General features: G+C 41.1%; 1 long non-coding RNA gene across 1 annotated transcript; it reads left to right on the forward strand.

Annotated features, from left to right (window-relative positions):
* The first annotated feature begins 7,352 nt into the window (after nt 1-7,352).
* On the forward strand, nt 7,353-11,377 carry LOC135414689 (uncharacterized). The gene is made up of 2 exons (XR_010430780.1): nt 7,353-7,616; nt 11,152-11,377. It is a non-coding gene; the product is annotated as an uncharacterized LOC135414689 (long non-coding RNA).
* The last annotated feature ends 281 nt before the right edge of the window (nt 11,378-11,658 follow it).

The following is an 11,658-nucleotide window of genomic DNA, read 5'->3' on the forward strand; positions in this document are numbered from 1 at the left end:
TAGTTAAGGTGCAGGCAGAGCAAAAAGGAGGTATGAGATAAAACTGGAGCAATGAGAAGACAATGTTCCTGAGAAAAGCTCAGTGTTTCTGCATGGGCAGAACTTGTGACTTGCAGCATGAGACAGGACAAAGAAGCTGTCATCCTGGGAACACAAGTGAGCCTATGGCTCTCAATGCCTTGCAGATTTTCTACATTTTGCACAATACAACTTTTTGTTAGATTGGTCATAAGTACCAAGGAATAGTGAGAATTATATGACACCAGATGAAGAAAATACATCTGAATTAGAGGCCTTTTGATTAATCTAGGGTGTACTCAATACATTTTGTTTGAATTTTATGGGCATGAGAAAGCCTGTTTCAAACCATCAAATGTGAGTTTCTTATAATTTTATGTCAAAACCATGAATGTTTCTTCATGAGCACACAAAATTACTAATTGATTAGTTACTTCATAGAAACTGAAAACATATTTTGGTAAAAGATGGCTTCATCTTTCGTTTTTCTGGGGTTCGTATTCACCCTTAAAACATTTAATGCCTTGCAAATAATGACAGCTTGCTGATATTTTTTCTTTTCTTTCATATAACAAAAAGGATTGCTACATAATTTATCTTTGCTTTCCATGCCTGTTTCCTAGAGCATCCTTTTCAGATAGATTGAAGGGCATCAAGTTTGACTTAGCATCACTTTAAACGTTTTCTTAAGTGACCTGTTCTGTGGAGTGTTCTGAACTTGACTTCATAACCAACTTTGTTTTCTTCTTTCCCCTTTATTGTATTACTTCGGTCTGACCAATATTGTTTATGTTTTTGTTTTCATGGCGTTTGGGGCACAAAACATAGGCCTCTAATGCACTGTAAGCCTGTAAGACGTGTTCTCTTCTACCTCTATGTTGAAGCCAGATAAACAAGCACACACTTGCACATGCATTTACAAGTCCAGTGTTAAGCCAAAATAATATCATCCTTAATTATGACTGTAAGAGAAGTGAACTTCTCAAAGCTGGTCACTGTATTTTTTTCTAATCAATTATTAAACAGTTTAATTTTGAAGAAGAGGGACCATATTTCAAATGTTACCTTCCTGAACTGACTCAATAAATTTTTTATAAGATGTAGGGTTTTTTAAGAGAACAGGGTCTCAAAGATGGGTATGAACAGCATTTGTGTTTTTGCTGGATCTGGTTTTCCTGCCAAGAGCAGGTGTTCAGCATTCACTTTCTATTTTGCCTTCATCTGCATTTTGTGCTTATTAACAAAATACACCTGAGAGGCCTGCCAAATTCCTTTAACACTCCCTTGGGTATACCTGCCTCACTCTCTAATTTAGCTGTTTATAGTAGCGTTCAGCTTGAAATGCAAGAAAATAAATTCTGGGCACTGGGAATTTGGCATTGGGAAATGCAATTGGGAATGCAATTGGGAATGCAAACACACGCTGGAAATCTCACAGCTGCCACAAGCTGGGGTTTGCACAGGAGGCGAGGAGCAGCTCCAGTAAGCTGGGAGTGCCCTGGGAAGAGGGGCCAACAGCCGTCTTGGTGGCAGGGACACCTCCGTCTAGCTGGCCATCAGCCACTGATGGACTGCAAGGACAACAGCAAAGGCTTTACAACAGCACTGTGTGCAGTTCAGTGCTTACCTCCAAAAGGCTCACCCACAGCATGCTGGGGTGCTGAGACCCCCAGGCCAAGCAGTACAAATAGGAAGCTCCCAGCAAGGCTCCCCTCTGTCCAGTGGACCTCCTCATGGCCAGGGAAAAGTGCAGGTCATAGCTCTGCGTCCAAGGTCACTCATGGGCGCACCTCAGAGCTCCAGAGCTTGGCATTGTAGGGAGCCCCGGGACCTTAACTCTGGGTTTATTCTGCCATAGAATAACTGTGGATAATTTGAACATTTCCCCTGGAACAGAAGGCCTTAAAAATAGTCTGTTCAATGTAAGAGCGTCTCTGAAAGATTTAGAATTATTTCAAATTGAAATTTTTCTTTTGAAAAACATACATAGACATATAAACTTTTTAACCTTCTAATGAAAATTTTATATGTTCTGTAAAATGGAGATGGTTTATTAATGTGCAAGACTTTTTTTAAAAAGTCTTTATGGATAACTTCTGATTAGTTCTAAGCGGAATGTTTTATTTAATTTTTCATACTTGTTAACAATATTAACAATATTTCATACTTGTTAAAACTAAAAAAAAAATTTGAAAGAAAGAATGCAAATAATTCATTCTTATTAGTCAAATTTTCATAGAATTTTCATGTTGTCTCTATGTATTGGAAAACACTATGTTATGTAAAGTAAGTTGTTTTAATCTATGTAAAGGAACAGTTGATTATAATAATTTTTAAATAATTGAAGTCATCAGTAAATTATCCAGATAGTTTGACTTAGTTATTACAACCTAATAGAATATTGGATTATGTACTAGTAATTCTGATATCACTAAATAATATAGAAATAGCAATACAAAGCCTTACATTTGGCTGCAAGGAGAAGCCACAACGACATAAAAATAGTTTGAAATTAAATTTCTTTTTTTCCTTTACATATGTTATTTTTCATTTAAAAAACAAAGGTTTTCATGGGCTATTTTTCAAAATCAGTATGATTTTGTGAATAGGATGTGAATAAAACAATAAACAATGTTTTTGTCAAAAAGGCTTTTTCCCAGAGAGCAGCAATGCTGGCAGAACCAGTCAGTCAGGTTTCCCCTGAGGTACCCAGGAGGGCTGGAGCACCACCCAGCTCAGCTGGAGATCGTGGCTAGTGGAAGCTGCCATCAGGCAGTCTCATTACTCACTACACTCCATCACAGCCCATACCCATCTCACAGCGCATAGAAATGCCCCCTGAGGCAGGATCTTGTTTTGTAAAGGTGGTTACAGGCAACGGGTGGACAGTCCATAACCTATCCGAATATCATAAATTTAGGGAGAGAAGTGGAAGGGTGAAGAGAGATTAGTGGGTTTCGGACACAATAAAAGTAAGACATAATATAGTGATATTAAAGCTGGCATGGGTCAATTATGCCCCTCTGCCAGAGACAGGCAAAACAGTCATTTATCAGTGCATTCATTTAAGTCAAGGAATTTGTTTCAGATGGGCACATTTCCACCTGTGCTGAGTGCCTCGTACTGACGCTTTACCAACACACACCACTGTGCCTAGTGATACATAGTGGGCTGATACTGGTCAGGCAGATGCACACCATGGCAGTGCAGCTCAGGCACCATGAACCCTACTTAACGTATGTCCTTCAAGTGTATACCTTCAGAAAACATGCAAGGAGTAGAGCAGCCAAAACTCAACAGGTTAGATTTATATGATCCGTGTTCTTTAGCTGTAGTGATCTTGATGTGATGGCCACGCTTGTATTCCTAACTGTTGAAAGCCGTAACATTGGCCAGACTTTAGATCACTCCCATGGCAAACACTGACAGTGTACCACAGGGAAGAAGAGCACCGGCCCTGCGGGTGCATTCAAAGCCCTCCTTCCAAAACAGACTCTTGAGATAGCAGACACAAGCTGGAGATAGCCACAGGTTATTTTTAATATAAGGATCAGATTAGCCTGAGTTCTGGCAACATGAGGCGAAATGAGAGCCTCCTCCTCCCATTTTTGGCCTTGCATGAACTGTAGCTCAGCAAAAGACAAACCCCAGGAACATGATGACAGGGTGCACCAGTTACTTATACTTACAGATGCATATTCCTTCCCACTATGAACCACTTTTAAAGTGTTTTTGCTAGCTGTGAGAACACAAGCACTAGCACACTGGGATAGAGAACTCCGCTGAGCAGCACAGTATTGGCACAGGATTTATTCTACATTTCTGTCTCCAATACACCCATACTGTACATTGTTAATAATCCTTTCCACAGATGTTTGTGCCTATCAGTAGCTAAAAGCTCTTCTTAAGTTCTACCAACTTTCATTTTCATTAATAATCCAGTTCACTGGGAAAAAAAAATGTATTTCAGGCATGTTGTTCTTATCTCTTATTTCTTGAAATTACAGGACCACAGAGGTAATATCCTGGACTTATTATGTTTCCACCTTGGTAAACCCTGGGAAAACGAAGGCTGTAGATTTCATTTCTATCACAGAACTCTATAATTCCAAAGAACTAACAGCATTAGTGAAATAACAGCATTGCAATGTCATGTCTCTTACAAAGGTACATGTGGTCAGCAAGACACACCTTTAATGTTAGGCTATCATTCTTTTACTCTGCAGCAAGCCACAGTATAAAAGTAGCATCAGAGAAGATGTGGTATATGGTCCTTACAATGAAGGTAGAAGAGCTGTGCAATGGTTGTCCATTATAAGTGGAAAGCCTGTTCTCGGGCCTATATGGGATGCTGTTTGGATGGTACTGCTCTTGGGCATCCTCCTGGCCATCTTTCCCAGAGGTACCAACACAGCAGCAAGGGGTAGGGCAGCAACATCTGCAGCTCTCCTGGCTCCTGCCTCCCAACATCAGTAGCAGAAGGGGGCAGCACAGAGAGCTACTATAACTGGACCCTAAGAAATAAAACCATTTTGAAAGCACTCATAGCTAACAGTAATCAGGAGAGGAGCAGATATTTAGCAGGCAGAATATCATCAGTCCACTCAAGGCAGCCAGTACTTCCAGTCCCGTGGACATTTGTAGCCAGGCTGTATTTTAATTTACTATTGCAGTCAGTGGTGAAGGAAAACACAAAACATACATATTCCTCTGCAAGTGATGTGCTCAATCCCTTTCTCAGTGGAATGAGAAGAGTAATGTGGCACCTGTGGCCATTCATGACTCCAGGGGACTAATTAACCCCAGTGATCAACCGGTCTGCTCTGACACCTAGGCTGCTCTTCTTTGCTGCAGTCAATCAGAATAACATATAAATATAGAAATATAAACATGTAAAAATCTAAGGTCTGCTTAGAAATGTCCTCTTTTTGCTGCACTCAAAAGACAATGCTTTCTGACACTTTGCCAAGCAAAAGAGTTTTCAGAGACTTTCATCTGCAGCACTGGAAAGGCCAGACTGTTCCATTTCCCTCACAGCTGCATTAACTGGCCATTTCGTCTCAATTAGGGAGAAGGAATCAGTTGGCATTGTCTGTTCCCTGTGCAATGGACCGAGAAATATCACATTATTTATTCTGTACAAACTGAATGAGCCTAGAAAGATTCATTTCTTCTCAGTCTGCTTTGACAATGTAATTTGTTAGGTTGCATTTAATTCTACAAGCTAGAATTAAGCTAAGAAAATGCAGGGTATCAGAAACCATCTGCAAGTCAGTTCAGTGCCCAAGAAGGAGTTGGTTCCCTGGAACATCATGGGCCCTGTGCTGGCCCTGTGCACAGCAACAATGAGTTGCTGAACCAGTAAGCCTGGGACAATGGTGTGTGAGCTGTATCCCATTATTTTGTGAGTGGACATGTGCTATTCCTATATGATAATTTTGTGGGTCTTTCTGTGATTATTGCACCTGTAGCACCAGTTAGTAGAGTTTTCAGTGCTGCAGGCACCTATGTACCAAGTGTGCACTGAATTAAATGACAGTGGAAGCCTCCACTTTGGACTCCACTAGTCCAAAGTGATCCATCAATGGGTGAAGCAATAGACAAAGGGTCTGGAGGCCTGGCTAATGTTTCCAGCCTTGCCCTCAGGCAGGCTCATTTTCATACCTGTCTGCTTGTCTCTATCTTCTGCATCAACTGTAATAGGTTAGGGGCAGGACCATCCTAAGAAGGGTCTGCACAGCACCTGGCACACCCTCCTCCTCTTCTCAATCTCAGTTGTACAAGTCTCCATCCTTCCATCATGAATAATCATGAAAATGGTCCTTTATATATTGTAGGTGCAGCAGGGGAGAAAGCTTGGTCGTTTTTTTTCTCTGACTTTACTTGCCTAATCTATTTTTAAAGTATAGAATTGGTCCAGAAAAAGGAACTGCACTTTACAGAATCTTACTTTAATAATTTCCTAATTCCTACATCTTTTACTCAAAAATATTGAGCAAAACTGTTGCATCTTTTGTTCTTTCTCTATACTTGGATTTTCTGTTGGCTATTGCAGTTGAAGTTAATCCATGCTAAGTGCTTTGGGCCAAATTTTGCGTGGATTTACGTGGCAAAATTAAATGACTTTCAAATAGTGCAGGATACACTTCACTGTCTGTCTTAAAATTTTCTGTAATTTTAGACAATATTACTAGGTGTACTGAAAGAGATTAACTGCAGTTGCTAGGATCAGACAGCTCAGGCAAGCACTGAACTTTGCATACTGCTTTTTCATTTCCTTTGTTTTTGCCATTCTAAAATATCTTCTTACTGAAAACAAGGACCTGTGCAGGACACTGGTACATCACTTAGACATCCCTGTAGGCCCAAGTCATCTCACCTCTGCATAACCATTGCTGACACCTGACTTTGCACTTCTTAGAGAATTGCTTCCTACCTTTCCAGACCATTTCTCCCATTTGTCATGCTCATATTGAAGTCCAAGGCCTGCCTTCGAAGTGCTTGCAGCTGCTCCTGGCCCTATTTGTACACCTTCTCCTTTTTATAGCCTTTTTAGGAAGAAGGATTGAGTTGCCTTTTAGATGAAAAACAGGATTTGGTGCTGGGGGGGAAGCATCTCCTGGAGAGAAAGGAGCTGTCTATTCTTCCAGTCCTGGTCCCCTGTCAAGAACAGCACCTGAATATCTAACATAGGCTGGCAGCTGGGAGGGCAAGCACTGGGCCACTATAGCCTGCCTGTGAGGACATTAAAAAACAACTGTGTGTGAAAAGATAAACTTGTAATGCTGCCAAGTTAAGCAAGACCTATGGTGTGATGAATTTCTCAGCCACTAACCTATAAATTATTTTAAAGCTGCCTATGGGGTGGCAGTTTTGCTCTCTTTTCCAGAGTAGTGAACCATTACCAATGAGAAAATGAATAACCAGCTTGTTGCTTTCTTACCCTTTCTTTCTTCCTAGGACCAGCGGAAATTTACTGAAGGTCTTGTGACATCTAGGCATTGTGCTAGTCTCTGTTTGATGCAAACTGTTGCAGTTTGAGCTGGCCTCAAAGGTGTTGCCTCAGTTTCCAGCAGCTAAGAATCTGATCTTCTGTAATTTTGAACAATGGTGTCAGCTTTCCACTAGCCAGTGTCCAGGGATAGTACATTCTGGCTGTACAGGGCAAGGGGAGACATGAATGAGCACAGCCCCAAGAAAGTACCAGTCCAGCGCAGATGGCGAGGAGCCAGTAATCCTGGCAGCTACAGGCTGTTTCCAGCAGCAATGCTGGAGTGTCTCTATATTACAGACCCAACAGAGCGAGCTCTAGCCTGGCTTGTTTATTTATGTGCAGAACCACATTCGATACTCCTACAGCACTGTGCTGTACCTGGGCTGATAAGCCTCTCTGAGACTGATGTGCAGAAGACAGCAGTAGCTAGCTTGGAGCACACAGAGCCAAGGCAGAGTGACAATGAATTTGACCTTCCTTCCAGACCTGAGCTGGCTCCATGCAAAAAAACAGTTTACAGAATAGAGTGGGATTACTGTGCAGAGATATCTCAGCTGGCCCTGCAAAGAGCTGCTTGTATTAATCTGGGCTAACATGCTTCTAGGTAAGTCAAATACCAAATTGATCAGGCAAATATCCACACTGCTGAATCTATATCCAGTGTAGCTAGCTCATCCAGAATAGAGTGTAGACTGATTTCTGAGAAATCCAAATTAACTGGACCTTAAAAACCCAGAAACTCAGCAAAAGAAAATATTCCCTCGGGTTTTTCATTCTTGTGAAAAGCATAAGTATTAGTTTGTTCATTTTAGCTGCATTTTGCTTGCAAGGTGATCTCTTGCTCCTTAAGTCAGAATTCAATTTTAAAAAGGGGAGCAATAATGCATATTTTACGTTGATGGAATCCATAGGGAATCTCAAAATATTTTGCAAACACTAAAGGATAAATCTGTCCAATAGACCTTGGAGACAAAATTATAAAATCATAGGCATTTTATAGATGGCAAACCAGAGGGAGCAGTTTTGTTCTAGGACCCACAAGAAATCTGTACAAAACTGAAAATTCATGTAAGCCTTCTCAGATTTATAGCATTTTCTGCCTTGCTTCATGTTGACACACTACTTCTCTGACATATTTAGATTGACATATAATACTTTGTTTTTCCAGATGATAAAGAGCTAATTCTTATTTAAACAAATGAATTTTCAGTCTTTATAAATTAGGAAGCAGGCAGCATTTCCTCCAGCTGCCGTTCAGCAATTACACCATTTGAAAATGGTATCCAGTGATTTGTGATAGTGTAATCCCTTTGGAGTATGAAAGTAGCTCCAGAGTCAGGCTTGATTAGAAATGCCCAGTTGACTGCCAGGGACAAATTTCAAACAGGCTTATGCTGCGCTGCTGATACAGTTGTATGCATGAATCGAACAGTCAAACACACAAATGCATTTTCAAAACTAAACTGTGCAGCTCTAAACCCATTTTCTGGCCTAAAGAGTGACACATGCCAAGTGCATAAACAGAAAAACAGTTCTTCATGTGCCCTCAGAACAGTGAGCAGTATTAATCCGTTGAGCTCATCTATATTTGCAGTCTGTCAGCTCTAGGCTTGGGACATTATTGTACCAGGAGGACATTTTAAACATTATGAAACTCACAACCACGGAGTCTTTTGCATATCCACAATATAAACTCATTCCAAGGACAAAAGTAGTATTTAAAGCCTGTGCCAGAGCACCTCAAAGTCTCTCCTTGAAATCAGGCTTTGAACTACATGGGGTTTTTTTTACCCTTGTTTAATATGAGACAAAGCCCAACCAGACTGAGGAAATTACAACAGAAGCATTTCCTTGTGTTATCACTCAAAATCTTTTATGTTATATAGCCATTTTTTTCTTAGAGGAAGAAACCTGAAGTTTCAAGACTGAAATCAAAATTGTTGCAGATGTGAACTGGTGAAAAATGAAGCATATTCCTAGTCAGACAATTGGCCTGGGGACAACGAACCTCATGTGTGCAATTTCTCTCCTGAGTTGAACTCTGCTTTCCCAGGTGCTCTCCAGCAGAAAATCCCACTAGGTGCCTTCCAAAAGTCTGTGTGCAGCTGATGTAGAACCCTCTGGCCAGACACCAAAGAATGCAGCTTGCGGAAAAGTAAACCTATTATAAGCAGCTGCAGGTACACTAGATATCCCTCTGCAGAGCTATAAAATTGATTGGCTCTGTTTGAAAAGCTGACATGAGAGGACAGTAAACATCACCAAAATCATGCCAAACAGAACATGAGGGAGAGATGGATACAGAAATATGAATACAACGGAATGCAATTTAGAAATACATGTTTATCCATTTTATTTGTGCAGACATTACCTTTTCTCTGCCTCCATCAGAGGGATCAGTGCAGCTTTGCAGCACAGGAGGCAGGAACGCTGGGCATCTGGGTCACATGTGAAGTGTGGTTCTGTGTCGTCCAGCAGTGATGTTGAGCCAAGAAGCCTGAGCAGCCTGTGCCAGTACTGAAGCTCATCATAATGCCTCGTGTGAGCCTTTCTGTACAGTAAACCAACTGATTTCAAATAACTCTACGCCAGCAGATAGATACCCACAGGCCCTTTGGCTGTAGCACAGCTCTTTCCGTCTGGATGACCTGGAAGGGCTGCGATTCCAAGATCTCACTAGCTATTTTCTGGGGGACAAAAAATACCTTTTAAAAGCAGCGCAGCTCTGCAGGTCTTACAGCAACCTCAGTGGGGAAAAAAAAAAAAGGGAGGTTTTTGTTCCATGTCATACAATAAGAAGTGCGATGCATTACTACTAATAATAATGTCTGGAACACAGTGAATTATTAGCTTATGCCTGGCTCTAATTTCCATATCAAATTTGCATTTATTTTTCACTTTGCTAAATCTACAATATGAACATGGCACCAGACATATCCATTGGAAAAAAATTTCTGACACTGAGGGGAAGTGTGACAGCACTTTTGGGAGGCACATGTTGAATCTCCTTAACCTTGGTCTACAGGTATGTCAACTTTACTTTCAACAGCATTATATTCCTGATGAGCATTGTGCTTGGAATTTGCCCCAGCTATCGCACTGCCTACTCACACTCACTCATTTATAGTAACTTGTTTGGAGAGCTAATGTCTGAGTTGGCAGATATTTCAAAGAGCTGCTTTGTTTCAGTCCTCTCTCTTAAAAACTGTGTTAATTTTGTTTAATCATTCTTGGAGATAGGAGGCAGGGGCTAGTTTTGCCCCTTGAAGGGTGTGTTGCATGTCTGACAGAGCAACACCAGGGCCCTAGGTTGAGTTATTCCAGAGCAAATCAGGTTCATCAAAAAAGAAATTCCTATTGTGGAGGTGAAAGAGGTATTTTTACTCCATTAGGATGCTAGTTATGATTAGTTTGTGAAACATGTAATCTCTTCTGACAAGGCTTAAAACAATGTGCCATGCAGCCCAGACCTTCATCTTGGTAAAGTTGAATGTATTTCTTCTCATGCAAATAAGCTTTGTTTCTCTGTTGATGAAGCTCCTCATATTTTCATCTCAAATCCCTTTTCAGAAGTGCAATTATTCAGAGCCTTGTTTACCAAGTTCCTTAGCTGAAATAAGCAACAGCTTTGCCAAGTGTTCTCCCTCTTGCCTCCACATGGGGAGGTTTTAACATGCTGACAGTATCCAATATGGTCTTTCCCTGCTGAGCCACAGCAATTTTTCCAGGGGCTTTTCATGGAAGGTGGCACCAGTCCAACCCCAAGGGCATTTCTGTTGGAACTGTGTATTATGTAAAACATGAAAGTCACTCACCTTTGAAGAATCCAGCCCAACCCAGCTTCCTCTCAGGCTGCTATTCAGTGATGAACAAAGGCGAAGCCCAGATATCTCTGCCCCACAGTGAGCATTTCAGGACCACATACTGCTTCCAGTCCTGCTCAGGCTTGAAACTTGGAGCCCAATGTATCATTTGCATATGTCCCGAAACCATAACAGATAAACATCTTCCTGATACTGCATAGCAAAGGCACTACATCAGGGGGACCTTGAAACCTCTCAAACTGAAAAAAGGGAAAGTTTATTTACTCATATTTCATGCACAGAAAGTGTCAGCCCTTTTGCCTACTCCACCTACAGACACATCTCAGCTTGGACCTGCCACTGGATGGAGAGGTATCCTGGTTCCAGGACTGATCTCTCACACCTCTCCTCGCAAAGAAGAGATGTTATTACTGCTTTTTTTCTACTGTTAAAATTTACAACCCACTTAAATCCAAGAGATCACCCTCTGAGAACTCTTACACTGGAACTGGAGTGAGCACAGATGAAACAAAGAAAGGAATTTTGCTTCTACAATGACTAATTTTTTGTTCTGTCTTGCTTTTCCTTTTTATTCGTCTACTTATTCCTCTTTTACACTTCCATTTCCTTTATTTCCTTTGTTATGTATTTCTCTCCTCACTCTTCCTTACCACTTTGATAGCAGTCCCTTTCTGGTAGATTTTCAGGTCAAAGTTTCGCTCCTTAAACACAAACACAAGTGGCCATGGTAGACAGGAGCTGCTTGCTGCTGGTGCCTCAGATTTTCAGCATCCCTCTGCTTTGTTTACAGGATGCTGGTGAGAAAGAGGAGAACCCACAGCA

The sequence above is a fragment of the Pseudopipra pipra genome, chromosome 5, assembly GCF_036250125.1.
Source record: "Pseudopipra pipra isolate bDixPip1 chromosome 5, bDixPip1.hap1, whole genome shotgun sequence".
Taxonomy (NCBI): domain Eukaryota; kingdom Metazoa; phylum Chordata; class Aves; order Passeriformes; family Pipridae; genus Pseudopipra; species Pseudopipra pipra.